Source organism: Humulus lupulus, chromosome 5, assembly GCF_963169125.1.
Source record: "Humulus lupulus chromosome 5, drHumLupu1.1, whole genome shotgun sequence".
Taxonomy (NCBI): domain Eukaryota; kingdom Viridiplantae; phylum Streptophyta; class Magnoliopsida; order Rosales; family Cannabaceae; genus Humulus; species Humulus lupulus.
Genome location: NC_084797.1, coordinates 173,745,069 through 173,762,916, shown reverse-complemented (window position 1 = coordinate 173,762,916; position 17,848 = coordinate 173,745,069).

Below are 17,848 nucleotides of genomic sequence, written 5' to 3'. Positions count from 1 at the left end.
ACTATGCGGTCTCAAAGGTGATCCAAGGTTATAAGTCAAGCTCGAAGCTACAATGACAGTGGTTCAACACTTGTATAAATTCCTTGATTCCTCTCCTGCCATCATACAAGATGATTCGAGCTCGGGCATTGTCAGCTCGAAAAGGATGATCTGAGCAATGTTACTTGTTAAAAGTCCAGGCGAACTGAGGTAGCGAGCTCGTGATGGTTGATCGATCTCGAAGGCGTGTGAATTGAATGTTCAAGGTCGCGAGTTGAGTGTGAACATCTTTATTTTTATAAAATCCCTATGTTTAAGGGATTGGTTGTAATTTGTTGTTAAATCCCAAATATCATGGGATTTATATGCGTACGTAGTAACTATATGCATTTAATTGCATTAATTTAATTGATTTGTATAATAACTCCCCAAAATATAAGGGGAAATATTCGTTAAACCACTCTATAAATAGAGTGGAACAATTCATTTGCAAAGGACGAAGATTTGTATTGGGAAGACTGTAAAATTGCTCCCAGAAAGCTTTGAGAGAATTCCAAAAAGTGAATAACACTGACTCGTGGACTAGGTAGATTTTAACCGCTGAACCATATAAAAATCGTGTCTATTATTGTTTGTTTCCTCTAGTATTTTGTTTAATTTATCTACATTTCTAAGTTGACGAAAAACGGCGTCAACAGTTTGGTGCTTTCATTGAGAGCCATTAAACAAGACGTGAGCCTGTATATTTAGAAAGCCTCCTGAATCGTCAATGGTCGCTTCAAGCTATCCTAGTACTGGTGGGCGACCATTGCCCCAGGTACCCGAGGAACAGACTCCTTGTACTGAGGAATATCCCTGACGACCTAGAAAGCAGCCCATGGTGAACCCGGATCCTGAGGAGAGGAGTGATTCATCCAGTTCTCGTGGGTCACCTGTTCCCAGGCCTGATGAGGATTTATACTACAACCCTGAAAGATATGTTCCTATCGTGGGACTTTAAAATTTTCAATTGCGCAAACAATTGGTAGAGGCGAAAAACTCAATGAAGAATTAGCCAGACAGGCAGCTGCCACCTAGGCACCTCCCCGGAGGCCTAGAGGACGCCCCCGTGGGATCACGACCGCTAGGAGGGTGGAACAAGCATCACAGCTGAATCAGCCAAGGCCCTGGAGGAGTACCTGAGCTGAGGCCACCGCCAACCCAACTGCAGACTTGCCTATAGGAACAGGTAATAACCGAGCCACTCTAGTGGCTCGGAACCCGAATCCTGATACTGCGAGAAACAACCCGGAGCCTGTCCGAGCAAACTCTAGGCCATCCAGGCCCAAGAATGGGAGACAACCCCCGTCGCCCATAAGGCATCCACCATCACCAATAAGGCACCCCTCGCTAGTCCAAGAGATCCCACGAAGTGCATCACAGAGGCCATCTCGCAGTGGCAGTCGAGATGGAAACCGATAGGCTAGGCCTGGGCAGGGGAACAAAAGAGAGGCCACCCGAGATCGCAAAGCTCCTCAGCCATCGGGAAGCCAAATGTCAAGATCACAAACTGCTAGGCTAGTAGGGGACCCACCTCGTAATCACCGAGCCACACATCCAGAGAGGGCTACAAGTTGTGTAAGCGAAAGCTCAGACTACACTCGGTTCGTATGCATTTATAACACTGAGCCAAGGCATACAGGGAATCGAGGGAATCACCCTGATCTGCAAGATCATCTAAACCATAATCGAGGGCAAGATAATCCCACGAATCCTGATCTGCGTGACCATCTGAATGGCCAGAAACTACTAGCAAATAACCCTATACGAAGACATGGAGCTAGGGATTTTATTAAGGATAACCAGCCCTCTCAGGTCGAGGTTCGACCACCAGTGGATTTAGTCTAGGAAAGGTTTGATCAGTTATAAAGAGCATTCAGGCTCCTGCAAGACGAGCGTAACAAGAACAAACTTGACGAGTCTGATGAGGAGCTCGAGCCATTTGCCCCAAATATCTCCAAAACTCTGTTTCCTCAGGGATTCAGAATACCCCATGTCCCACCATTTGATGGAAAATCAGACCCGTATAGTCATCTGAGTACCTTCAACACCATCACGCGAGCCAGCAATGTTGGCTACGAGCTCAGATGTATGTTGTTCCCAGACATTCGATCTCGTCATGGGATTAATTTTCTAGAGAATTTAAGAAGCAGTTTAAGGCTATGATTGGCATCAGGCCCGAGGCCTCAGCCTTAACCAATGTCTGACAACAACAAAATAAGTTACTAAAGAGTTACCTCGAGAGGTTTAACCTAGAAGTGGCCCGATCTTGGGATGTCGATGATAGTGGTCTCCTAATGCCCGTTAGAGCGGGTATTCTGCCAGGAAGTCCCCTTTGGGAAGATTTATAAAGGAATCCTATCAGGTCGCTAATCGAGTTCAATCGGAGGCCCTAGAGGTTTGTCAATGTAGAAGAGGCGAGGTTAGCGTTGAACATGACCTCTCAGCCCATAACTACAATGACAAATATGAACTCTGCCTCGACCTCGGCAGCGCCATCAACTTCAAAACCTTATAGGGATAACCCTTCTAAAAGGAAGAAGAACAAAGGGAATAACCCCGAGGCTAATGGAGGTAAAAAGAAAAAAAGGGATAAATACTTCTCCGTATACAAGCTGTATATTGAGCTAATGAGTCTCGGGAGAATATTTACCTGGCTAATGGAAACCGGGTCCCGTTCAGACGACCTGATCCCATGAGAAATTAAAAGGTAAAAAGGGACTTAAGTAAATACTATAGATTCCATAGAGATATTGGACACACAACTGATGAATGTTAACAAATTAAAGATGAGATCGAAGGTTTGATCTCGAGAGGATATTTCGGACAGTACGTCAGAAATCGAAATCCCAATCAAGCAACAACAACTAAGAGGGCAGCAGCCGCGTAGCCTGCCCAACACAGTAACTCCCAAACTTGGGAGGACGAGAGACCCCCTCCGATTGTTGGAGAGGATGTAGTAACCATCTCGAGGGGACCTCATATCGTAGGTTCGGGCAGGAACGCCCATAAAAGATACATAAACGAGCTCAAGACCAGAGACGGTTCTTCTTACGAACCCGAGCTGCATTCTTCTTACAACAGAGGGTTGAGACTCAACCCATATCATTTAGAGAAAAGGACGCGTCGCATGTCCAATTTCCTCATAATGATCCCCTGGTCACTACTCTCTAGCTCGCGAACAAGAGGGTACACTGAGTCCTGATTGATAATGGGAGCTTAGTGAATATCCTCTACACAACCACTCTAGAAAAGATGGGACTTGCGCATCGCGATTTGAAAGCATGTGAAACAATGTTGTACGATTTTTCAGGAGAAGGGATTGCCTGTATGGGATCCATCGAACTCCCCGTAACCTTGGGAGACTATCCAGTCTTGATAACCAAGATGATGGAGTTCATCGTGGTGCACCTCCCATTAGCCTACAACGTACTGCTCGAGAGACCTGCCCTGATTGGGCTGGGGTAGTGTCATCTGTTAGGCACTTGGCCATCAAGTTCCTGACCTTTAGTGGCATTGGGACATTGAAGGGAGACCAGCTCGTAGGAAGGGAGTGATATAGAATTTCCATAAGAGGAAAAAGTTAGACAAGTGTGCAAGCTCTAGTAATTATCCAAGAGATAAATGGGTCGGTCTTCAAGATAGATGAAGAGATCAACCCCAGAATAGAAGAAAGGGCTAACATTGAACCTTTAGAAGAGCTCGAGGAGGTCGGGCTCGAGGAAGTAGATGTTACAAAGGTGGTGAAGGTGGGTACGAATCTTTCTAATGCTGCGACATAGCAATCAATCTACTTCTTAAAAGAAAACCAGGATGTGTTCGCATGGTCACACTCGAACATGGTGGGAATCAGTCCGAATGTCATAAGCCACACACTTAACATTGACAAAAGCTTCCCCTCGAAGCAACAAAAGCGAAGACTCTTGGACGATGATAGAAAGAAGGCTCTCATGGAGGAGGTCGATGGGTTAAAGGAAAATCAATTCATACAAGATGCCTTTTATCCTAATTGGATTTCCAATCCAGTGTTGGTCCCGAAACCCAATGGAAAATGGTGAACCTGTATCGACTACTTAGACCTTAACAAGGCATGCCCTAAAGACTGCTTCCCCTTACCTCGGATAGATCAGCTCGTAGATGCCAATGCAGGTCATGGTATCATGTCATTCATGGACGCTTATTCTGGATATAACCAGATCGCCATGCATGCACCAGATCAGGAACATACGAGCTTTGTAATCAATAAATGGTTGTACTGCTACAATGTCATGCCTTTCGGGCTCAAAAATGTCGGGGCCACGTACCAGAGGCTCGTGAACAGGATGTTTGCCCAGCAAATTGGAAATAACATGGAAGTTTATCTTGATGATATGGTTGTTAAATCAAAACATAACAATAATCATGTTGATGATCTTGTAGAATGCTTTACTGTACTACGAAAGTATAACATGAAACTTAACCCACAAAAGTGCTCTTTCGGAGTGTCTTCAGGAAAGTTTCTTGGGTTTATAGTAAATGCACGAGGAATAGAGGTTAATCCAGACAAGATTAAGGCATAGATAGATATTCCCTCACCTCGAAAGCATAAGGATGTCCAAAGTTTAACTGGACGGATGGCGGCACTAAGTAGGTTTATCTCGAAATCTAAAGACTGTTGTCTTCCTTCTTTCAACCTTTTGAGAGAGGGCCAAAAATTCGAGTTGTCAGAGGAGTGCGAGCTCGCGTTTTAGAACCTTAAGAAGCACCTCATCGAACCACCAATCTTGTCGAAACCTATCACGGGAGAGGTTTTGTATTTATACCTCGCGACAACCGAACACGACATTAGTGCGGTGCTCGTTCGAGAAGAGAAAAAAGTACAAAAGCCTGGTGACTATGTCAGCAAAAGGTTACTGGGGGCAGAATTGAGATACCCGTTAATGGAAAAACTGGCTCTTTGCCTGATACATTCATCTCGAAAGCTCTGACCTTACTTCCAAGCACGTCTTATTCATGTGCTAACTGACCAGCCACTATGACAAGTTTTGTCCAAACTAGAGGCATCTAGAAGATTGTTAAAGTGGGATGTCAAACTTGGCCAATTCGAGATCACATACCATCTGAGAACGACCATCAAGGGATAGGGCCTGCCGGATTTTGTTGTCGAGTGTACTGGAATTTTGAATGATAAAGTTGTAACCCCAGCTCGCGAGCTGTGAAAACTTTATGTCGACGGATCCTCCAACAAAAATGAATCAGGGGCAGGCATTATATTGATTACCCCAACAGGAAATTGATTCTACTCAGCCTTAAGGTTCAACTTCGAGGCATCGAATAACGAGGCTGAGTACGAAGCATTACTAGCAGGACTTTGAATAGCCAAGGAACTCAAAGCAAAGGCTATACACTGCTATAGTGACTCATAGCTGGTGGTCAACCAAATTTTGGGGGAATATCAGGCTCGGGGTATAAGAATGGCCGCGTACCTAGAGAAAGCAAAAACTACGCTTGGACAGTTTGAATTCTATGCTATAGAGCATGTCCCCGAGAACAAAATTCAAATACAGACACATTGGCTAGGCTCGCTACAACCAGTGAGGCCGATACATTGAATGTGGTCCCAGTAGAGTTTCTATCGACCCCCGAATATCAGCAAGCATGACAAAGAGGACGTATGCATGATCGATTCTCAACCTACCTGGATGACCCCAATAATTGACTACCTCGAAACCGAAAGTCTCCTAGCAGAACGAACGAGGCTCGAAAACTGATGTATCAGATCTCGAGGTACACTATTATGGAAGGAAGGTTGTATCAAAGAGGGTATTCACTGCCATTACTCTGATGTGTAACTCCACCCGAGGCGAACAAAATTTTGGAAAAAATTCATGAAGGATTTTGTGGAGATCACACTGGGGGGCATAGTTTATCCAAAAAGGTGATAAGACAGGGGTATTTCTGGCCCACAGTCAAGGCAGACGCGTTCGAGTATGTCAAACGATGTGATAAATGCCACCAATTTGCTTCAATTCCGTGAGCTCCACCTACCGAGCTTACCATGTTGACCTCCCCATGGCCATTTGTAGTGTGGGGAATCGACCTTATAGGCTCGTTTCCAATTGGCAAAGGTGGAGTAAGGTACGCTGTGGTCGTGGTCGATTATTTCATGAAATGGACCGAGGCTGAACCCCTGACCACCATTACCTCGAAAAAAGTTTGACTTTTTGGTAAAAAAATATCATCTGCCGATATGGCATGCCTAGAAAGATAGTGTCGGACAACGATACCCAGTTCGACAGTGACCTGTTTACCCATTTCAGCGAAAAAAATAGGATAGTAAAATGCTTCTCCTCCGTCGCCCATCCCCAATCAAATGGCGAGGTCGAAGTAGTCAACAAAACCCTAAAAAGCACCATAAAGAAAAGGTTAGAAGAGGCTAAAGGAAGGTGGCTTGAGGAGTTACCTCAGGTCTTGTGGGCTTATCATATCACAGCTCGAACTTCAACAGGGCATACTCCCTTCTCCCTAGCATATGGGTGCGAGGCTATGTTGCCTATTGAAATCAAAATACCTACAATACGAAGCCATGCGTACAATCATGCCTCGAACCAATCCCAGCTCAAATAAATTCTAGACCTCATTGAAGAAAGACGAGATGAAGCTCAATTGAGAAATGCTGCATACCAACAATGAGCTACTAGGTATTTCAATAAGAGGGTTCGAGATAGAAAATTCAAATTGGGAGAGCTGGTCCTACGACGTGTGTTTCTGGCTTCACGAGACCCGTCTACTGGGGTACTCGAACCTAACTGGGAAGGACCTTACCAAATAGAGTCTATCATCCGGCTTGGGGTGTATAAATTGGCGAGATTAAATAGAGAGTTGGTACTGCGAGCTTGGAATGGTGAACATCCACGACCTTATTAACAATAGGAAGGGTGTTTTGTTGTAACCAAGCTTGTTTATTTTTCAAATTCTTGTGAATAAAATGTTAATTTTTTCTCAAAAGTTGTTTTCTTTGTTAAATGTTATATTTTTTGCAAACTCTCTTAATTTAATAACCTATGGTCACACTCATAGGATATTAAGGGGTCATCAGTGGTATACAATCATACCATAAGTTTGAAAAAATAAATAAAATACAATAAAATTGTTTGGATCACTAACTCGACATGAAAGTTTTAAGTATACACGTAAACTAATAAAAATGTCTGGATCATTAACCCGACATAGAAGTTATAAGTGTATGCGCGAGCTAAAGCTGTCTGGATTTAACCAGATTGAAGACATAAGTTGGTCTGGACATATCCAGGCTAAAAATTATGTGTATGGATTAATAACCAAACACGCGAGTTAAGATTGTCTGGACATAACAAGGCTAAAAATTATAAGTGTATGGATTAATAACCAAACACGTGAGCTAAGATTGTCTCGACATAACCATAGTATAAAAATTATAAGTGTATGGATTAATAACTAGACACGCTAGCTAAGATTGTCTAGACATAAGCAGATCATAAAAATTATAAGTTTATGGATTACAAACCAGACACGAGCTAAATAAGTTTGGAACAAACCAGCTAAAACTAATCGACATAAAGTTGGAGTGTAAATAAACCAACCACGAATTAAGTCGAGTTTGAGGCTGGAAAATTTTGCACAAATAAGTTTCAACCTCACAACTTCAAGGACCTACTTGAGGATGAGAAAATGTAACTAGAAAAGCAAAATATAACTAAACTACTAAGATTGCATGCCATATAAGTACTTTTGAGTACATGGTTAAAAGTAAGGTTCGACCTTGACAATAACGAGGTCGGACATGGATATATCTAGTAAACTGTTCATGAATGCATTGAAACTCGAGCTTAAATCTAACAAATGTGTTTGTGTGAATAAAAATAAAAGCAAGCCTTTAGTATAACACACTTGAAATGTTTCGACCCAGAAATGTAAAGCAAAAATATTATAGAAAAAGTTGAATGTAAAATCAAATGCAGGAGGGTTTTCAAGCAAGAAAATCGTGTGCATAAAGATTAAATTACTGTCTAAATAATAATGAAATAGCTCTAAAGTGAGCTATGTATTGTATTTGCTCCAAAGGCATATATATAAAGTGAGCTACAAAAAAATAATGGGACATAGCCCATGATTCCACACTTATGGAGCCCACACCTTCTCCCCAGTCATTTCTGATGCTCCCGCGGTCTCCTCGGCCTCGAGTCTGGCGTCTTCCTCATCAAGGTTAGCCTACCATCTATCGACGAACTCGGCCTCCATGGTGTCTAGGAAGCTTGTATCGAGCTCGGGCTTGTTCTCCCAGATTCGATACATTGCCATATCAACGACATGATCCTTCTTGGCCTTGAATTCCTCCAGGAGGCGAGTCTTCTCACCTTCGATGATGTCGAAGCTGGTTGCCTTTTCTCCCTCCAGCTTGGCATTCAGCTCTTGAAGTTCCTTGATTCTAGAGTCCTTGGCCTCCAGCTTTGATTCGAGTTCGGATATCTTTGACCTCACAGCCTTGAGCTCATTTGCGAGCTTTAACTGGAGGTTCTTCGCCTCCTGAGCGTAGGCCTGGCTCGCGTAAATGTCGCTGTTCAACTTAATGTTAAGTTGAGCAAGCATGGCGAAAGCCTGTACACATAAACAAAAATGGGTTCTTAAACATACAGGATAAGTCCGTATAAGCAATGCTACAGAGTAAAAGGACTTACCGACGTGAAATGCTCGCTGCCCTTGTCATAGAGGGTGTTGTTGTCGCGCAGGAGGTGAGGAACTGCCATTGAGGAGCACCAAGGTTGCTGAGACTTTGGCCAACTCGAGATAATATATCCGAGCCCAGACTGACTCTATGTGTCCCTACAACATTATCGATCACATATTCAGGGATGTGGGTCGAGATCGACAATAGACGTTCCCGTGTGGGTACCTATTTCCTTGGGGCCGGAGTAGTTTGGTGGGAAACGTGGACTACAAAAAGAAGCAAGACTAAGGTCAAAAGAAACCTAATTGGTACTCTCTACTAAGCTTATGCTCGGTGACCAAGAAATTCCACTATCTCCAGAGGATGCTGGGGGAGTCCCTTCTCTATATGTAGGAGATAGCCTCGAGAGGTCTCTATAAACATTGGTCCCATATTGAAGGCGACCCCATCCCAAAGCTTTTTTAAACTATACATGGTTTGGTACTGACCTAACCAGCTATCAAACCTACGTACCCTCTCATCTACCCAGGACCAAAGGTAAAAGTTATCCCTAGGATCCGGAAAGACGATCAGTGTGTCAGGCTTGTGCTTAAGCAAAGAAGGGAACCACATATTGGAGGTAAGTATTACTTTACCTCCGCCACCTGAGCTCGAGGCCTCGTCCTGGGCTTCATTTCCCAAGGCAGGCCGATCATGACAGCGAGCCACAGAGGGATGGGCCCGTGAGCTCGTAGACCTCCGTCTCAAGGGAAGTCTCTCAGTGGGAAGTGGTACGTGCTCCCACTTAAAGTACTTGCGGTAGGTAGAGCATTTTTAGAGTGGTCTTGCTCCAAGAGGCCACAGGCTCGGAGCCGTTCTTCACGAAGAAGATAAGATAAAGAACGCCGACCATAGGGCTGTTGGAGCAGAGTTTCCTTATGTTCCACCATTCACTCCGAGGGGGTGGGACGGTGATAGTTGGTTGGAGAAATGGTTACATGCTATTATTTTGAGCCTAATCATTAAATGAAAAGGAAACAGATAAGTGTGAGTACTTACAGATGCATTGGAATGAATAGAATCTAGAAGGAGCGAGGCCATCCGTCTAGAAGAACGCGAGCTTGAAGTTTGGGGGATGGTTTGGTATATCCTCGAAAAGTTTCTTCTCCTTTGGATAGCTCAACAAATAGTAGAAGCCATCCCTTCCCTGAGCTCGAGAAAGGTTGCTTTTGAGACAGAAGAGATACATAATCTCTTGGGGTGAAGTTCCCTTCCACTTCAGCTCGTGGTACAGGGACCTGAGGGCGGAAAGAACCCTATATGAATTGGTCTAGGGTTGGAAGAGAGCAAGCCCAAAAAAGTCTAGAAAATCCTTAAAATAGGATTTCAGGGGTAGCAGAGCCGTTGCCCTCATGTGCTCGCGGGTCTAGGCCATGAGCTTAATCTTGTTGTCGGGATTTCCATCTCTCGGGGCAAAGCATCTCTGCTAGTTTGGAATCGCAGGTTGGCACATCAGTGTGCCGGAAAGTTTCACGCCATGGCAAGCAAATAGTTTAGAAATTTGGCCCATTGAGGTGACTGAGCTCTAGTAATGCTCAGCCTCGAAAAAACCCTCTTGCAGGGTGGGAATGGACACAGCTCAAGAAGTGGAAGGACGATTTGAAGGGTCTCCCATCAGCGAGAAGGAAAGTGCACCAGACTTGTAAGTAACGGTGACTTTGAGTTTGGGATCAAGCGGGATAGGTCTGATCTCGGGGTCCGGATCTGGATAAATCGCGACTCGGAGTACCTTCCTTTTTCCTTCCTCGACCTCGTCAATTTGACGTCGAAAACGGTCTAGGATGTCCTCTTGTTCGCACCTCTCGTGGTGCTCGCGTATTAAGCATTGGTTCCGAGTGAATGGAGACTCCGTATTGAATGAGGAATTGCGAGCATTGACCCCCACTGAATCTCAGAGTTCTATGACATCTAACAAGAAAGTAAAGGGTAAGGGCCAGACATGCATGCAATCACAGAGTATAGTTTTGGTGATTTGAGCTCGAAAGCACGAGATCACATAGTAAACTCAATCGAGACTGAGGTCTCAAAAGGGTAAATCGAATTCGAAGTGGAATCCCGAACTATTTTAAAGTTTGGGCTTCGAGCGTGTATATAACACGAGAGTGGGGAAGTTTGGATTCATTTTAAGGATCCCGGATTTTCAGGGATAAAGACAACGGTTACCCAAAAAGGTGATAATTTTGGGATTTGTGCAGTTAAAAACCTTAATTCAGAACCCCCATTTCTTGGCTTACACGATACGCTATTATTCGAAAAATCCTAGCTTTGCATTTTTTGCACTGAATCTGGGTTTGAAACCCATGGTTAAAAAATTTTGAGTCCTAATTTTATGTAGTATCATTTAAACAATATTGCTAAGGCTACTAACTAGATTGAGAAAGTACGGAAAGAAAGTACGTAAAAATGCTAAGGCTACTAAGGCTACTAATTTTATGTAGTATCATTTAAACAATATTGCTAAGGCATATATATTCATACGGAAAGAAAGTACGTAAAAATGCATGAAGAAATAAAGATTGAGAAATCAAGGAAAGGAACTTACACACAGAAGCTTGCAGATATTGCGACGTTATCGACTGAAGGACTGGTTGCAAGAATGACTTTACAGAGTCGAAAGCGATGGAATTATATTGTTTCCGTGGCTTGGAAAACATGCAAAGAGTCTCTGGTTTTTATTTTCTCTTTCTCTAGTGCAAATTTGTAAAGAGAGTGAAAGTGAAATGAAGAAGACGGAGTAGACATATTTATAGACCCCATAGGATGTCAAACGTCGGACTAATCTGGGTTATTGGTTTGATTTGGAGTATGATCTAACGGTTGGGGTGTAAATATGGCAATGTCGGCAAAAAGCCGAAACGTGAAAAAACGTCGGCATGTCGAAAAAGTACTCAAGTACTCTGACTGTGCAATCTGTGGCTGACGCATGTCCACACTCGAGTGTGGTAGGTGGCTCGATTTTTGGAAGAGGCAGTTGAAAAGTTTCCTTCTCATAGGATTCAAACTAGTACTTTTGAGGGGGCAAAATGTTACACCCAAATTTTGAGAATATAAATTTTGATCTCGAAAGTCAGGCTTGTAAAGTGCCAACTCGAAATAAGCAGGTTCGTAATAATTGGCTTTAATAAAAATATCAAGAACAGTCTCGTTGCGCAGTAAGTATGACAACATCGAAATTGGTGAGCTCAGAAACTACGTGGTCTCGGAGTTGTTATGAGGATAAAGTCAAGCTCGAAGCTACAATTGTTATATTATTTTATAATATAATGTAATATTATATTATATTATAATATAATGTTTTAGATTAAATATATGTGACAAAGTGTGTCACATATTGTAACATATAATAGAGAGTTACAATATTTAAATATTTGAGATATATCCAAATAATGTAACATATTTGGTGTTACAAATTTGTAACTTCCACATATTACCCTTTATTGTGTAAATTTGTTGTTACACAATATTGAGATGAATTTCACAAAGCCATATGTGATATGGCTGTTAGAGATATGATTTTAACCCCAATAATGTGTTTTGGGAGTTACAAAATCATTTGGGAGGGTTTGGAACCGTTTGGAAAAACAGCACATCTTTTAGTGCTGAAAATGGTCGATGGCCGCGACCACTGAATGTTGGTGGCCGCGGCCTATGGGACAGAGGTTAGTGGTCGCAGCTTTGGCCGCGGCCACAGGCCAAAAACTGACCATTTTTTCAGTTATTTCAATCTTTGTTGAACCGCTCAAAAAACCCAAATAACTCCCAAATCTCATTTTTAATTCCATATTAATCCAATTAAACATTGGTAACAGCCATGGGGGTTGGTGGAATTTGAAATTCAAAGGGTGTCTCTAAACTCTATAAATAGGAGCCTATAGCTCACTAGTAAGACACAACATTTCTATCCATTAGAGCACTTGGCTAGAAACACCTTGAGGGTTGATAATTCCAGAAAGCTTTTCCAATATCTGAGAGAGATCCCTTAGTGTTTGAGTTAGGGGGAAATAAGCTTTTGGAAAAAGGTTTTAAACCTTCTTCAAGTTGGTGATCTCCAATCCTCTTCACCTAGGTTGTGTAAGTGAGGGTTTTCTTGTATTTCTGTTCTCCATTCTATTGTATTGTTTTCTTCTTATTCTCTTGTTCTTTTTACTTGTATTTCTTGTTCAAGAGTTGTAATCTTTTCTTTTCCTTTGTTTCAAACACTTTACTTTATTTGTAACCTTTTGCATAGAGTTGTATTTTACTATTCTCTTCTTCTTCATCATCTTCTTCATTTTCTTTGTTTATTTGTAATTTTCAGTTATAGAGTTGTAACTCCTTTGAATCAATCATTATTATTTTTAATATATTGCATAGAGTTGTAATTTCTTACTATTTCCATTGAGGCAAATTTATATTTTCCTAACATTCAAAAGCTTATCCCTTTTTGTGTCAATGGAAGAGGAGACAATCAAGATCATGAACCAATACCTAGTGAGATTGGATAGGTTTGATGGATCCAATTTTACTAGGTGGCAAGACAAGGTGAGGTTTCTTTTAACCACTCTCAAAATCGCCTACATCGTTGAGTCTTCCTTGGCACCTCTAGTCGAGCTATCCGACAAAGATACTCTCGAGGAGGTGGAGAAGAGAAGGAAGAGGGAGGAGGACAATCTCCTGTGTAGGGGTCATATCCTCAATGCCCTATCCGATAGGCTCTATGACCTCTACACCGAGACCAAATCGGCCAAGGAGATATGGGATGCACTTGAGAAAAAGTTTAAGGCGGAAGAGGAAGGTACCAAAAAGTTTTTGATATCTCAATACTTCGATTTCAAATTTTTTGGTGATAAACCTATTCTTCCTCAAATTCATGAATTGCAAATAATTGTTAACAAATTGAAAGTGCTAAATATTGAGCTTCCCGATGCCTTTCAAGTTGGTGCTATAGTGGCTAAATTACCACCAACTTGGAAGAGCTATAGGAAAAGAATCCTTCATAAAAATGAGGATTATTCTTTGGAGGAAATCCAAAAACATATTCGAATCGAAGAGGAATCGATATGTAGAGATAAACATGTGGAGGGGTCTAATGGAGAGACTTCCAAAGAAAATGCAGTGTCACAACCAAAACATCCCAAAAACAAAGGGAAAAAGGGTAATGAGAAACCTTTGGGTCCAAAAACCAACCTAAACAAGTTTAAGGGCGAGAAAGGCCCTTGCTTTGTGTGTGGGAAAAAGGGTCACTATGCTAGAGAGTGTAGGCATAGAAAAGACCAACAAGGACCAAAGGTGAACGCAACTCAAGAGGAAAATATAGTTGCTACCCTTATTGAGCTGAATGCGGTCCAAGGCAAGGTGAAAGGGTGGTGGTATGATACATGTGCCACCGTCCATGTCACTTATGACAAATCATTGTTCAAGACCTATGAAGAGTCAAAGGGCAACCATGAGATACAAATGGACAATGGGGGCAAATCCAAGGTACTTGGCAAAGGTACTATTGAAGTATACTTCACCTCCAACAAGAAAGTTACATTAGTGAAAGTACTTATGTTCCCGAAATGAGTAGAAACTTGGTAAGTGGTGATTTTCTTGGCAAGCCCACCATTAAAGCCGTTTTTGAGTCCGGTAAACTTATACTTACCAAATCAAATATGTACTCTTGGGAAAAGGGTACTCTTGTGAGGGAATGGTTAAATTGTGCACCAATGATGTAACTTTCAATTTTATCAATAAAAATGTTAATTCCGCCTATAATGTTGAGTATGATTCTTTATTTTTGTGGCATCTTAGACCATCGCATATAGGTTTTTCAACCATGAAAAGAGTAGTAAAATGTGGTATGATTGCATGCAATATTAAAAACTATGGTAAATGTGAAACATGTGTTAAGGCACAAATGATTAAGAAACCTTTTCCTAGTGTAGAAAGATCATCTAATTTACTAGATTTAATCCATAGTGATCTTTGTGAATTAAATGGTGTTTTAACTAGAGGTGGTAAAATGTATTTTCTTACTTTTATAGATGATTTTAGTATATATACCTATGTGTTCCTTTTAAAGCATAATGATGAAACTTTTGATGCTTTTAAATTGTATAAATTAGAAGTTGAAAATCAACTAAATAAAAAGATTAAGGTGCTAAAAAGTGATAGAGGACGAGAGTACTTCTCTAATGAATTCAATACATTTTGTGAAGAAAATGGTATAATTCATGAGTGCACTACACCTTATACACCACAACACAATGGTGTTGTCGAAAGGAAAAATAGAACTTACACTACAAGAAAAAACAGTATTCATAACACTTAAAAACTGCTAACCGGGACTATTGATATCACTTCTGAAAATGCTAACATAGCCCCTGTTATTAAAAGTCCAGTCTTTTCTATAACAATTTTTGAATGTTATGTTCGGTGTTATCTTAAACTATTCAATAACACATTTTTAGGTGCTATAATATTCAAATAATAACATTTAGATAGAGTTTTTGGTTATAAATTTGAAGTTTAATCTTGTACTTTTTTCATAACACTTTTCGACTGTTACATTTGATTATTTTGATAACATTTTTAGTTTGTTATATTATATAAACCAAAACGATTTTTTACGCTTATAATATGTTTTTAAATCATAACATATAGTAATAAAATTTTAAATTTTATTTTGATAAGTATACTTATATGGTTTTTTTTTAATTAAAAGATTTTCATTATTGTATTTTGATAAAAAAAAATTCAAAATTAATCATAAAATGTAATTCTCAATAGATTGATAAACCATAAGTATTACATTAAACAATAACTAATTCAAACCATGAATGTGTCTACTTCATTAGATCTTAGTTCTAACTTAAGTTTGAAAGCATAACATAATAAAATTTTATAATCTTGAACAATTTTTACTTCAAACATGAAAAATAGAAACATTACAAGATACACAAAAGTAAACCATGCGTGAAACTTGCTCCATCCTTCAATTCATCATCCTTTGTGCACTTGTCTTTGTTGTGAGTCCATTTGTTTAGCTACAACAAAATTTAAATAAGTAATGCTTCAACTTACAGTTATAGTAAACTAAAAGAGTACATAAAAAAAGTTAATTACCTAATTATAACTTTATCAGCTGGCCATGCAATTATACTACCTACAACATCTTCTATAGTAGACATAATTGTTGAAGGCCTCCACAGAAATGCATCATTCTTTCTCACAAGATCTATCCCCACTTTCATAGCACTAGGCCCAAGAGAAACATGGTGAACCTCATCCTTTGGGTCACTTGAGATAAAATAACCTTATGCAATAATTTCTCCAGATCCAATCCAATCTAATATTTTGCATTTTGAGCCAAATATGTGGTTCTTGACACTCTAACAATATATCAATATGACAAATTCAGCAGCAGTAAATGATTTTATATTGAATATTATATGTTTTAGATTTTATCATTTTCATATAATTAGTATCATAATTACCTGAGTGGAATGAACAAGAGAATTTGATTGAACAATGACATTTGATTGCTCCTCACTCTGAGTAGATGTATTCTATTTACAAGTAAGATAGAAAGACATGAATTCAACATCAAAATTAAAAAAAATACAAAAGTAAAGACTAACCAAAAAATTAAACATGAATCTTAGTTATTATTGCAATTCAGCCACATGAAAATATAGTTTCAGCATCAAAATACTTACTTGATTTTTCATTAAAGAAACAATGAGTTGCTCCATGTGTTGCATTTTGTCTTTCAAATATAGTACCATAAGTAGGCCAGTAAACCATTAAAAATGATAAATAGTGTTATAACATATATCACTTTTTGAATTATATGATTTTTTTTCTTTTGTAACAAGTACTAATACGTATACAATAGTACAATAGTACAAGAACACCTACTTTGTTACTCTGTTTTTAACCTTTAAAACAATTTTTTTTTTCAACCAATAAATCGTTAAACAAATTTAGAACGAGTAGAATTTGCCTATTTTGATGCTAATTATTACGAGTCAAATTACACTTATTACTCTTTAGAAATATTTTGTTAAGAAAAGTATTTTATGTGTTTTATCATCAACTATTAAAGCTAATGTGGCAATATAAATAATTAAGTAAAAGGAACATGTTAATTTCGTTAGTTCTTTTCTTTACTTTCCATAAAAAAAATAAAAAGGAGATTTTTTATTGTTTTGAAAGCAGATTTTTTAAATGGATTTGGTTAAGAATTAGCCTTAATATTAGTACTAATTGGAATTGTTTTAGTGGGACACTCTAAATTCCAATGAATAAACATTCCAAAATCCTTGCTTTAATTTATGCATCACGTGTAGGACAAATCATGATGACTAATTATATATATGCTATAATGATAACCAGATGCTATAGTGAATCAATGATAAGATCATCTCAGTGATTCATTCATTCTAAAGTTTATATATTCTCTTTTTCTTTTTTTACCTATTAAAATTCATTCCTTATTGCTCAAATGGTTTTGATTGTTCTAGTGCTGAGATTTTTAATTGTATGTTATAGCAGTTACTTGATTTTCTAGTACCATGATTCTTAGTCCCACTAAAGATTTTTTGGTCTAAATCTATTACTAATTTCTAGTACTTTAGTTTCATTAAGCTTTCAAGAGATTCTAGTGTTGTGTTTAATTTAAAAATCAGATTCTAAAATGGTAGCCACTAACTAATTGGGTTTGGATCAAAGACAAGATTTTAGCTTGGGTTGTGGCAATTAAATCTAATCTATACATATGGAAATAATGAAAACAATATGACTAAATGAAAAATTTAATCTATACATATAATGAAAAATCTAATCTTTACATATAAAAGCTTACCTAACCATCTATCAATACCAAGTCAAAAAATTCAAACAACACACAATAAGTTTTCTTCCTTATATCACCGCAGCACACAAACAAATTTTCCAGAACCTACTTCTCTAATACACACAAGTTTTCAACCTTCCGTTATCACCGCAGCACACAATTTTAATCTCAGAACCTACTTCTCTATGGATGAATATTTAAGATATTCAAACTCCTCTAACATTTTAAAGATATTAATAATAAGAGTTAAAAGAACAAATTCCGTACCTCTTGCAAATTACCTTTGC